Source organism: Ictidomys tridecemlineatus, chromosome 9, assembly GCF_052094955.1.
Source record: "Ictidomys tridecemlineatus isolate mIctTri1 chromosome 9, mIctTri1.hap1, whole genome shotgun sequence".
Taxonomy (NCBI): Eukaryota; Metazoa; Chordata; class Mammalia; order Rodentia; family Sciuridae; genus Ictidomys; species Ictidomys tridecemlineatus.
This window is the reverse complement of record NC_135485.1, coordinates 37057308-37068883: the sequence shown is the minus strand read 5'-3', so window position 1 is coordinate 37068883 and position 11576 is coordinate 37057308.

The window sequence follows — 11576 nt, the reverse complement described above, 5'->3', positions numbered from 1 at the left end:
AACAACAAAACAGGTGTGTGGCACTCAGCCCATCCCCCATACATCGGGAACTCGCATAAAATCTCTCCCAGGCTTGCTGGGGGAGGGAGAATCAGAGTGAGCCTGCATAAAGACTAGGGGGGAACTAGAGGCACCTGACCTGCAACCCCCCCTACCCATCTGCAGCCAAAAGGAAACCTGTCTAGCTAGAGCTGGGGGTGGGGCAAGCAGGAAAAATCCAAAGGACAGAGTGCCTGGGATCCCAATTGCCAACTGTGGGACCCCGGAGATCCAGGCCCACTGATTCGTGCGGCCTGCCCTGCGGCTACAGAAGGCTAGCAGGAGAAACCAGGAGGCTAGAGGCAAGGCCCTCGAGACTGGGCAGCTGGAAATTGCAGGCCCGCCGGCGACAGTTCACCCACTGCCCGCATAGCTGGGCGGTAGGAGAACACCCGGCCGCAGGTGACCGATCACCCGCCCGCGGCCTGTGATACTGGGCGGCTAGAGACCGCCTGCCTGCCGCGACTGGGAGCTGAAATCAAACAGAGACAGTCCAGTCACACCACCTCATCAGGACACCCAGGCAAGGAACTGGGGCCGGTCATAGCAAAGTAGTGTCGTCACTGGAGCTCGGACGTCGGATCTTCCTTCACAGTGGAATCCACGTCAGCAGGCATAGTTTAACAACACTAAGGAGAGGCATCAGAGTAATACAGAACCAAAACAAATCTATAGAAGAGAGTAGAAACAGGACAATCAAATAGAGCTGGAAAGCAACGGGGACAACATGAGAAAACAAGGGAAAAAAGGAGTACAAACAATGCAAGACAACTTAATTCTACAAGAGGACATAGAAACATCAGAAGCAGGGATAGGGAAAGAACTCAAGGCATACCTAACTCAAATGGAAAGGAATATTAGAGAAGACATGAGACAGCAAGTCCAAGCAATAAAAATATATTTTGAAAATGAATTAAACAAACAAATTCAAATGGCAAAGAACGAGCTCTACCAGGAGATAGAGATCTTAAAAAAGAATCAAACTATAATCCTAGAATTGCAGGAAACTATAAACCAAATTAAAAACTCAAACGAGAATATTACAAATAGACTTGATCAAGTAGAAGTCAGAACATCAGATAATGAAGACAAGGTTTATCAACTTGAAAAGAGTATAGTCAACACAGAAAAGATGCTTAAATCCCATGAGCAATCTATTCAAGAGATATGGGATGTCATTAAAAAACCAAATTTGAGAGTCATCGGGATAGAAGAAGGCACAGAGATTCAAACCAAAGGAATGGACAGCATATTAAATGAAATAATTGTAGAAAACTTCCCAGAGATGAAAGATGGAATGGATTGCCAAATCCTGGAAGCCTACAGGACCCCAAACATTCAAAACTATAATAGACCAACTCCAAGACACATAATTATGAAGATAGCCAACATACAGGACAATGAGAGAATATTAAAAGCTACCAGAGAAAAGAGACAGATTACATTCAGGGGTAAACCAATTAGGTTAACGACTGATTTCTCAGCACAGACTTTGAAAGCGAGAAGATCCTGGAACAATGTATTTCAAATGCTGAAAAATAATGGATTTCAACCAAGAATACTGTATCCAGCAAAATTGAGCTTCAGATTTGACAACGAAATTAAAATCTTTCACGATAAACAAAAGCTAAAAGAATTTGCAGCAAGAAAACCAGCACTGCAAAGCATTCTGAGCAATATACTACAAGAAGAGGAATTGAAAAATAGTGCCCAAAACTAACAACAAGAGGTATCTCAGTAAAGGAGGAGGAAAATAACCAAAAAAGTAAAACTAGCCAAACTAAAATAAATAAATAAAGAAGCATGACTGGAAGTACAAATCATATCTCAATTGTAACTTTAAATGTTAATGGCCTAAACTCACCAATCAAGAGACATAGGCTAGCAACCTGGATCAAAAAAACAAATCCAACAATATGCTGCCTTCAGGAGACTCATATGATAGGAAAAGACATACACAGGCTGAAGGTAAAAGGTTGGGAAAAATCATACCACTCACATGGCCCTCGGAAGCAAGCAGGAGTGGCCATACTCATATCAAATAAAATCAACTTCAAACCTAAGTTAATTAAGAAGGATAAAGAAGGACACTATATACTGTTAAAAGGGACCATCCACCAACAAGACATAACAATTATCAATTTGTATGCACCAAACAATGGAGCTGCAATCTACATAAAACAAACGCTCCTCAAGTTCAAGAGTCAAATAGACCATAACACAATAATTACGGGTGACTTCAACACACCGCTCTCGCCATTAGACAGATCCTCTAGACAAAAACTGAATAAAGAAACTATAGAACTCAACAGCACAATCAATAACCTAGACCTAACTGACATATATAGAATATACCAACCATCATCAAGTGGATACACGTTCTTCTCAGCAGCACATGGATCCTACTCAAAAATAGACCATATATTATGCCATAAGGCAAATCTTAGTAAATATAAAAGTGTGGAGATAATACCATGCACCATATCTGACCATAATGGAATGAAATTGGAAATCAATGATAAAAAAAGGAAGGAAAAATCCTACACCACATGGAAAATGAACAATATGTTATTGAATGATCAATGGGTTACAGAAGACATAAAGGAAGAGATAAAAAAATTCTTAGAGTCAAATGATAATACAGACACAACATACCGTAATCTATGGGTCACAATGAAAGCAGTTTTAAGAGGGAAATTCATATCCTGGAGTTCTTTCATCAAAAAAAGAAAAAAACCAACAAATAAATGAACTCACACTACACCTCAAAAACCTAGAAAAGGAAGAACAAAACAACAGCAATTGTAGTAGAAGACAAGAAATAATTAAAATTAGAGCAGAAATAAACAAAATTGAAACAAAAAAAACCATTGAAAAAAATTGATAAAACTAAAAGTTGGTTCTTTGAAAAAATAAATAAGATAGACAAGCCCTTAGCTATGCTAACAAAAAGAAGGAGAGAGAGAACTCAAATTACTAATATACGGGATGAAAAAGGCAATATCACAACAGACACTACAGAAATACAGAAGATAATTAGAAAGTATTTTGAAACCCTATATTCTAATAAAATAGAAGATAGCGAGGATATCGATAAATTTCTTAAGGCATATGATTTGCCCAGATTGAGACAGGAAGACACACACAATTTAAACAGACCAATAACAAAGGAAGAAATAGAAGAAGCCATCAAAAGACTACCAACCAAGAAAAGCCCTGGACCTGATGGGTATACAGCGGAGTTCTACAAAACCTTCAAAGAAGAACTAATACCAATACTTTTCAAAACTATTTCAAGAAATAGAAAAAGAAGGAGCTCTTCCAAATTCATTCTATGAGGCCAACATCACCCTGATCCCAAAACCAGACAAAGACACTTCAAAGAAAGAAAACTACAGACCAATATCTCTAATGAACTTGGATGCAAAAATTCTCAATAAAATTCTGGCGAATCGAATACAAAAACATATCAGAAAACTTGTGCACCATGATCAAGTAGGATTCATCCCTGGGATGCAAGGCTGGTTCAATATACGGAAATCAATACATGCTATTCACCACATCAATAGGCTTAAAGACAAGAACCATATGATCATCTCGATAGATGCAGAAAAAGCATTTGACAAAATACAACATCCCTTTATGTTCAAAACATTAGAAAAACTAGGGATATCAGGAACTTACCTCAACATTGTAAAAGCTATATATGCTAAACCTCAGGCTAGCATCATCCTAAACGGAGAAAAACTGAAGGCATTCCCTCTAAAATCTGGAACAAGACAGGGATGTCCTCTATCACCACTTCTATTCAATTTAGTTCTCGAAGTACTAGCCAGAGCAATTAGACAGACAAAAGAAATTAAAGGCATAAAAATAGGAAAAGAAGAAATTAAATTATCGCTATTTGCAGATGACATGATAATTTACTTAACAGACCCAAAAGGATCTACAAAGAAGCTGCTAGAGTTAATAAATGAATTCAGCAAAGTGGCAGGATATAAAATCAACACGCACAAATCAAAGGCATTCCTGTATATCAGCAACAAAACCTCTGAAATGGAAATAAGGAAAACCACTCCATTCACAATATCCTCAAAGAAAATAAGATACTTGGGAATCAACCTAACAAAAGAGGTGAAAGATTTATACAATGAAAACTACAGAACCTTAAAGAGAGAGATAGAAGAAGATCTCAGAAGATGGAAAAATGTACCCTGTTCATGGATAGGCAGAACTAACATCATCAAAATGGCGATATTACCCAAAGTTCTCTACAGGTTTAATGCGATGCCAATCAGAATCCCAAAGACATTTCTTGTAGAAATAGATAAAGCAATCATGAAATTCATATGGAAAAACAAAAGACCCAGAATAGCAAAAGCAATTCTAAGCAGGAAGTGTGAATCTGGAGGTATAGCGATACCAGAGCTCAAACTGTACTACAAAGCAATAGTAACAAAAACAGCATGGTACTGGTACCAAAACAGGCAGGTGGACCAATGGTACAGAATAGAGGACACAGAGACTAATCCACAAAGTTACAACTATCTTATATTTGATAAAGGGGCTAAAAACATGCAATGGAGGAAGGATAACATCTTCAACAAATGGTGCTGGGAAAATTGGAAATCCATATGCAACAAAATGAAATTGAATCCCTTTCTCTCGCCAGCCACAAAAGTTAACTCAAAATGGATCAAGGAGCTAGATATAAAAACAGAGACACGGCGTCTGATAGAAGGAAAAGTTGGCTACGATCTACATATTGTGGGGTCGGGCTCCAAATTCCTTAATAGAACGCCCATAGCCCAAGAGTTAATGACAAGAATAAACAAATGGGACCTACTTAAACTAAAAAGTTTTTTCTCAGCAAGAGAAACAGTAAAAGAGGTAAATAGAGAGCCTACATCCTGGGAACAAATTTTTACCCCTCACACCTCAGATAGAGCCCTAATATCCAGAATGTACAAAGAACTCAAAAAATTAAACAATAAGATAACAAATAATCCAATCAACAAATGGGCCAAGGACCTGAACAGACACTTCTCAGAGGAGGACATACAATCAATCCACAAGCACATGAGAAAATGCTCACCATCTCTAGCAATCAGAGAAATGCAAATCAAAACCACCCTAAGATACCATTTCACTCCTGTAAGATTGGCAGCCATTATGAAGTCAAACAACAATAAGTGTTGGCGAGGATGTGGGGAAAAGGGCACACTTGTTCACTGCTGGTGGGACTGCAAAATGGTGAGGCCAATTTGGAAAGCAGTATGGAGATTCCTGGGAAAGCTGGGAATGGATCCACCATTTGACCCAGCTATTGCCCTTCTTGGACTATTCCCTGAGGACCTTAAAAGAGCACACTATACGGATACGGCCACATCAATGATTAGAGCAGCACAATTCACAATAGCTAGACTGTGGAACCAACCTAGATACCCTTCAATAGATGAGTGGATAAAAAAATTGTGGCAGCTATACACAATGGAGTATTATGCAGCACTAAGAAACGACAAAATCATAGAATTTGCAGGGAAATGGATGGCATTAGAGCAGATTATGCTAAGTGAAGCTAGCCAAGCCCTAAAAAACAAATGTCAAATGTCTTCTTTGATATAAAGAGAGCCACTAAGAATAGAACAGGAAGGAAGAGCATGAGGAAAAGACTAACAGTAAACTAAGACAAATGGGGGGAGAGAAAGGAAGAGAGAAGAGAAAACATATGGAAATGGTAGGAGACCTTCAGTGATACACAAAATTATAAGAGGTTATGAGGGGCAAGGGGGTGGGGGGAAAAAAGGGGAGAGAATTGAACAACAGCAGAGGAGGTAGAGAGGGAAGATGGGAGGGGAGGGGAGGGGAGGGGGGATAGTAGGGGATAGGAAAGGTAGCAGAATACAACAGTCACTAATATGCCATTATATAAAAATGTGAGTATGTAACAGAAGTGAGTCTGTATTATGTATTTGGGGAGTTCAAAACCCAATTGAGTCGAATGTATGAAAGATGATATGTCTTGAGCTCTGTAATGTTTTGAACAATCAATAAAAAAAAAAAAGAAAAAAAAAATCTTAGAAGTATCAATATAGAGGGGAAACTTAAAACTGGCCACAAGAAATGGCAAGTTAGGATACTTTCTGCTTTCCACCCACCAACGTAAATAGAAGAAATTTGCACCTACTTACAGTTTTAGTATCTAGTGTTGTTTTGTTTGGAGAGAGCAGAGGTTGAAGTAGGTAAATGGGCTTTTCTTGTTTAATAATAATTATTGTTCACATTATGCCTAAGAGTATGTTTTTGGGGCCAGAGATATGGCTCAGTGGTACAGTAAGTAATTTACCTAGCAAGTAATTTCAATGATTTCCATCCTGAGTATGCCCCACCCCCACCAAGATAAAGAAAATAAAAAATAAATTTTTTAAATATATGTTTTTGCAGGAAGTATGGAATATTCATAATCTGGAATATGCTACTCTTTAATGAAAAAAGAAAAAAATAACAAAAAAGGATACCACGTCTTGAGTCACATTACTGGTGGAATTGCCAGGATATGTCTCATAACAGCCTGCTAGCTGTATGGTGACAGCTGGGCTTTTGTAACACCTGATGCCTCACACTCTGGCATATGTTAAGAAATTTCTTTCCTGGAAGGAAGAGATAGGCAGCTACTTTTCTTATGCAATACGAAATAGCTCACACCCACTGCACCTTGCTGAATACAGGACAGTAGGCTCTGTACAAAGCTGATATAATCTATTTCGCTCCAACTAGGAAGAAAAATGGGAGTTTAGTTTCCTTTTTAATAACTGTGAGAACTAGAAAAGTTACTTTCCCCATAAAATTATGTAGCTGAGTCAATCTTTTGTGAATTTAATCTTCTACTTATACACATTGTTTTGTTTTTATTTTTTAGTAGTTGATGGACCTTTATTTTATTCATTTATTTATAAATGGTGCTGAGGATCGAACCAAGTGCCTCACACATGCTAGGCAAGTGCTCTACCACTGAGCCACAACCCCAGCCCCACACATTGTTTTAAAGCAAAATAAAGGGGCAACCTATTAATCAGTACCGATACTGATAATTATGTTGATGGATTAAATTCTAGAGAGGTGGGGCATAGAGAGGCTTGTCTCAAGTGATCACTTCCTTTAATCCCCTTTTCATTTTTATGTGGGGCTTTCTTCATTTCCCATAGTAATTTTTCCTACCTGTATTAATCATCAATTTTATCTTAAGCTATTTAATTTTTATTTCTTTTATAAAAGCATAACCTTAAGTTCAGTTGAACTGTTAAGCAGGAGAGAGTGATTTTTAAAAAATTAATAACCTTTAACACTTTATCATATAAAAAATACATATCAATTGTAAAAAAATGTTTTATAAACCTTCCTAAATCCCCAAACATGAAAATCTGTAAACATACTCCCCAGAAGTTACATCCAGTAATATTTTAGGACACAATTTCAATCCTTTTATGTTCATGTAGCTGTTCATTTTAACCAAAGATGAGATTATAAAGCCCATCTGTTGTATAGCTTTATTTTTTGCTATATCATTTTTGCTGTACCATTATACTATAACAATAAATATTTCTCTAAAATTATTATATGCATATAAAACATTAATAATTTTCTATCACAGTGGGTCATAACATAAATATTCCAATCATTTCTAATTTTTATATTAAAAATCTTAATAGTGATGAAAATCATCCTTAACAATAATTTATACATGTCCATAAACATTTCTTTAATACATAGTTCAAGAATTAGAATTGTTTAATGAAATGGTAATCAAAATTTTAAGGTTTTTGATATTTTCTACAAATCTCTTCCCCCGCTTTTTAAAAATATTTTTTAGTTGTCAATGAACCTTTATTTTATTTATTTATATGCAGTGCTGAGAATCTAACTCAGTGCCTCACATATGCTAGGCAAGTGCTCTACCACTGAGCCACAACCCAGCCCCTAAGATCTCCCTTGATTAAACTTGTGTAATGTATACACTTAAAAAAGAGTTTAACTTCTATATTTACTCTTACAAATAAGATGTTAGGTTTATTGTCTCTACAAATAATCTATATCAAGTTTTATTATGTTTTTTTAGTATCTGATGGACTCCATTAGAATCCAATTGCTGGAGTACCACCCACAGAGGTTTGCACCATGTATACTTGGAACCACTAATCTGACAGCCATTCTCTATCATGATGACAAATTTAACCATGAGTTCAGCGTGGTGGCATATGCCTGAAATCCCGTGGCTCAGGAGGTTGAGAAAGGAGGATCACAAGTTTAAAACCAGCCTTGGCAACTTAACAAACAGCCCTAAGCAATTTAGTGACACCCCATCTCAAAATAAAAACAACAAATAAAAAAAGGTTGGGGCTGTAGATGGGTGGTAAAGCACTCCTGGGTTAAATCTCCAGTGCCAAAAAACAAAAACAAACAAAACCTTAGTTTCCTTCACAAACTGCCATATCACTGAAGGATGTATACAAGATATATAAAAAAGGGCAGATTTTGATGGAAACATATCTTTGTATCCTAATATAAACATTTAGAAATTGTTATCTCTAAAATTTCTACAGTATGAAACTATAGAAGTTAACAAGTATTTGGATAAATTCATGGATAATTGAATAGTAATTGACTCTAAAAATTGAGTTTAAGCAGATATGATTATTTTGGAGAGTAAAACTTTTCCATAAACTGGATACATCAAGTTATATAGTCTCATAATTTGATTCCAAATAGAATTAATTGTATTCAATGGAATTTATTCTATTCTACTGCCCTTATATTCACTCCTGCAACAAATAGTTGAGTCCTTATCTGTGCCAAACATTTAAAAATTTTCAGTCTTTTTTTTCTATAAGCAATCATCCATTTATATAGACTATAAAGATTCTAGAATTCCATGACATCTAGATTATAAGAGAATATAGGATGTATTAAACTTTTGATATTTGTGAATACAAAATGTGATTGATAAATGACCTTGGAGGCTCAGAAATGAGCATGGTTGGAACTGGGGTTTTCCCTTTCTCTGCAGCAAGAGGCACTGCATCCAAACTCCCATACAGGCTCCAGATGTAGAGCAACCAGCTTTCTCAATGCTCTCCCAGACATCTGGAAATTCCCTGCATTCCATCTGTATCCACACCCCTATCACACTCACCTTACCTCCACCCCAATGTACCCACCTGTGTCTTGGCACAAAGAGTCTCTTTTTAGAGGTTACCATCCATCTACCTGTTGACAGTTCTACCTGGAACCCCAACTTGTTCCAAGTCACACTACTGATGTTCATTGGAGTCCTTTACACGGCAATATGTGAGCACACATTGTTCTGTGTTCCCATGGGAAACTTGGATCTTGTAGAGTTCCCTCACTTCATTCTAGTCTTCTCTTTGTTCTACCATAAATTGGTAAGACTACCAGTGTTCAAGGCAGGATCAGCAAGTAGAATTACTCCAGAACTCCCAGTTTTGCTGGGGCGGGGGGGGGGGACTTCATTGCCAATACTTTCCCCAACACATACAGGAAATGGAATGTGAGAGTTGAGGGAGATTATTTTATGAGGTATTATGCCGCAGCCCGGTTGGCTGGGCAAAATAACTGGGGGGTGACGAACAACTTGTGCACATTGTTACAGCAGGAGTAGGAGTCGTTTATTCTAGGACAGGAGGGGTATATATACATTCCACATAGCTTATCTTAATTAGCATAAACTAGATACAGCAGTCAACCAATAAGAAATCTCCACACTTAATGGCTCGCTGGCACCACCTCACAAACCACTCCCCCTGGCAAAATGCCAGGCGCCATCCTGACTTGTTTACAGACCCTAACAGTATTATCCATGTGTTTACTCCCCACAACACCTTGACTCATGACTATCTGTACCCTTGGTGTTACAGGACAAGAGGCCACCATCTGGAATATGGCAGGCAGTAGTCAACAGTAGGTGTGAGAATAAAGACTTTAAAAGGAATGTCCAGATGTGAGGCCCTGAAAAATGTGGAATCAAATGCATACATAGAAGCCTATTCCTTCCCAATTGCCCAAAGCCAAAAGAAATACTCCTCAAACCTGTAGGAGATGTGGATGAAGAATCAAAGATTAATTAATTCATAGGGTTTAGAAATCTCATCACAAATCTTCTGAAGACTATATTTTAGATGAAGGAATAGTTAAATCATAGTAAGTGAAATGAATAAGAAAAATGCATTTACACCATGATTAAAGCTATATAAAATGAAACACGTCTATGCAGAAAATGAAACAGGGATAAGGAATACTAAATTGCAAATCTTATCTACATTTAGAGTGGTGGGGTTGTGGGAGAGAATTTTATCTCTGTTTTCTAAAGTTTGTGATTAGTTTCATACGTAGAGAAACGAATATAGAAATATCCTTCCTTGCTTGCAGATATGTTTTCTTGAACAGACTTTGAATAATGAAGGAATAACCTATATTTATAGATAAAGATCATTCTCCTGTGGTAAGCCCTTCTAATTTTTTAGTACTTTTCTTCTCAGGAAGTCTTGCTTCTATCAGCCATTAAATCTCTTCTGCTCTATTATTTTAATGTTTCTTTTATCTCTGGCTGAAGTTTTAGTTTGTTGTTTAACCAATGTCATCACTGTGGTTAACCACAAAGGAAAAGTATTTTTATGCATTGTAATGAATAATATTGTGTTGGTTAAATTATTAGATGTTTATTGAAAGAATTATAAATTACATAAATGTCCATCACAACACACTGTAGTATATTGAAATAAATATGAACAAGGATCAAATAATTTGTCCTTATATTCTTAGGATCTATCAGAATTCTTATTCTTGTTCTTCTTCTTTTTTTTCCCCTTTATGGTGATGCTGGGGATTGAACCCAGGGCCTCAAGCATGCCAGGAAAGTGTTCTACCACTAAGCCACAACCCCAGCCTTTCTATCAGACTTCTTAGCAAGTGGGTGGATCCCAATAAATGACTGTCAAATAAATTTCATTTTAAGATTTTAAAATTATTTTACTAATCATTTTTTAAAACATAATGATTTTAAATACCTTGATTTTTTGGGAAAATCTCTAGATCGAGACTTGTAGCTATTTTTAAAAAAACTGTCCTCAACTACAAGAAGAAAAAATCTTTGCCTGGAGGATCTCTAACCCCTTCACCATCTACAAAAGTATGCGATTCTATGATTTTATGATTCATTGGCTTTCAAATGGTGAAAAAATAAAAAACCTAATTATTCTTCTTCTCCTTTTATTTTAAAACAACTTAAAAATCATAAAACAACTTTCTATTAGATCATACATATTTTACTATTAGATCATACATATATTGTTGAGCAGTTATGTGGTCCAGTGGATTTGGATAGCAGAGCTGTGTGACTAGTCTCAACAATTCTCACTCAAGATGACAGAGTATGCTATTTTTTACGTGTAGTGAGAATAATTTAAAAAACAACTCTATGCTTTAAATAGCCTTTTCCACACTCCATATTGACTCTGCACATG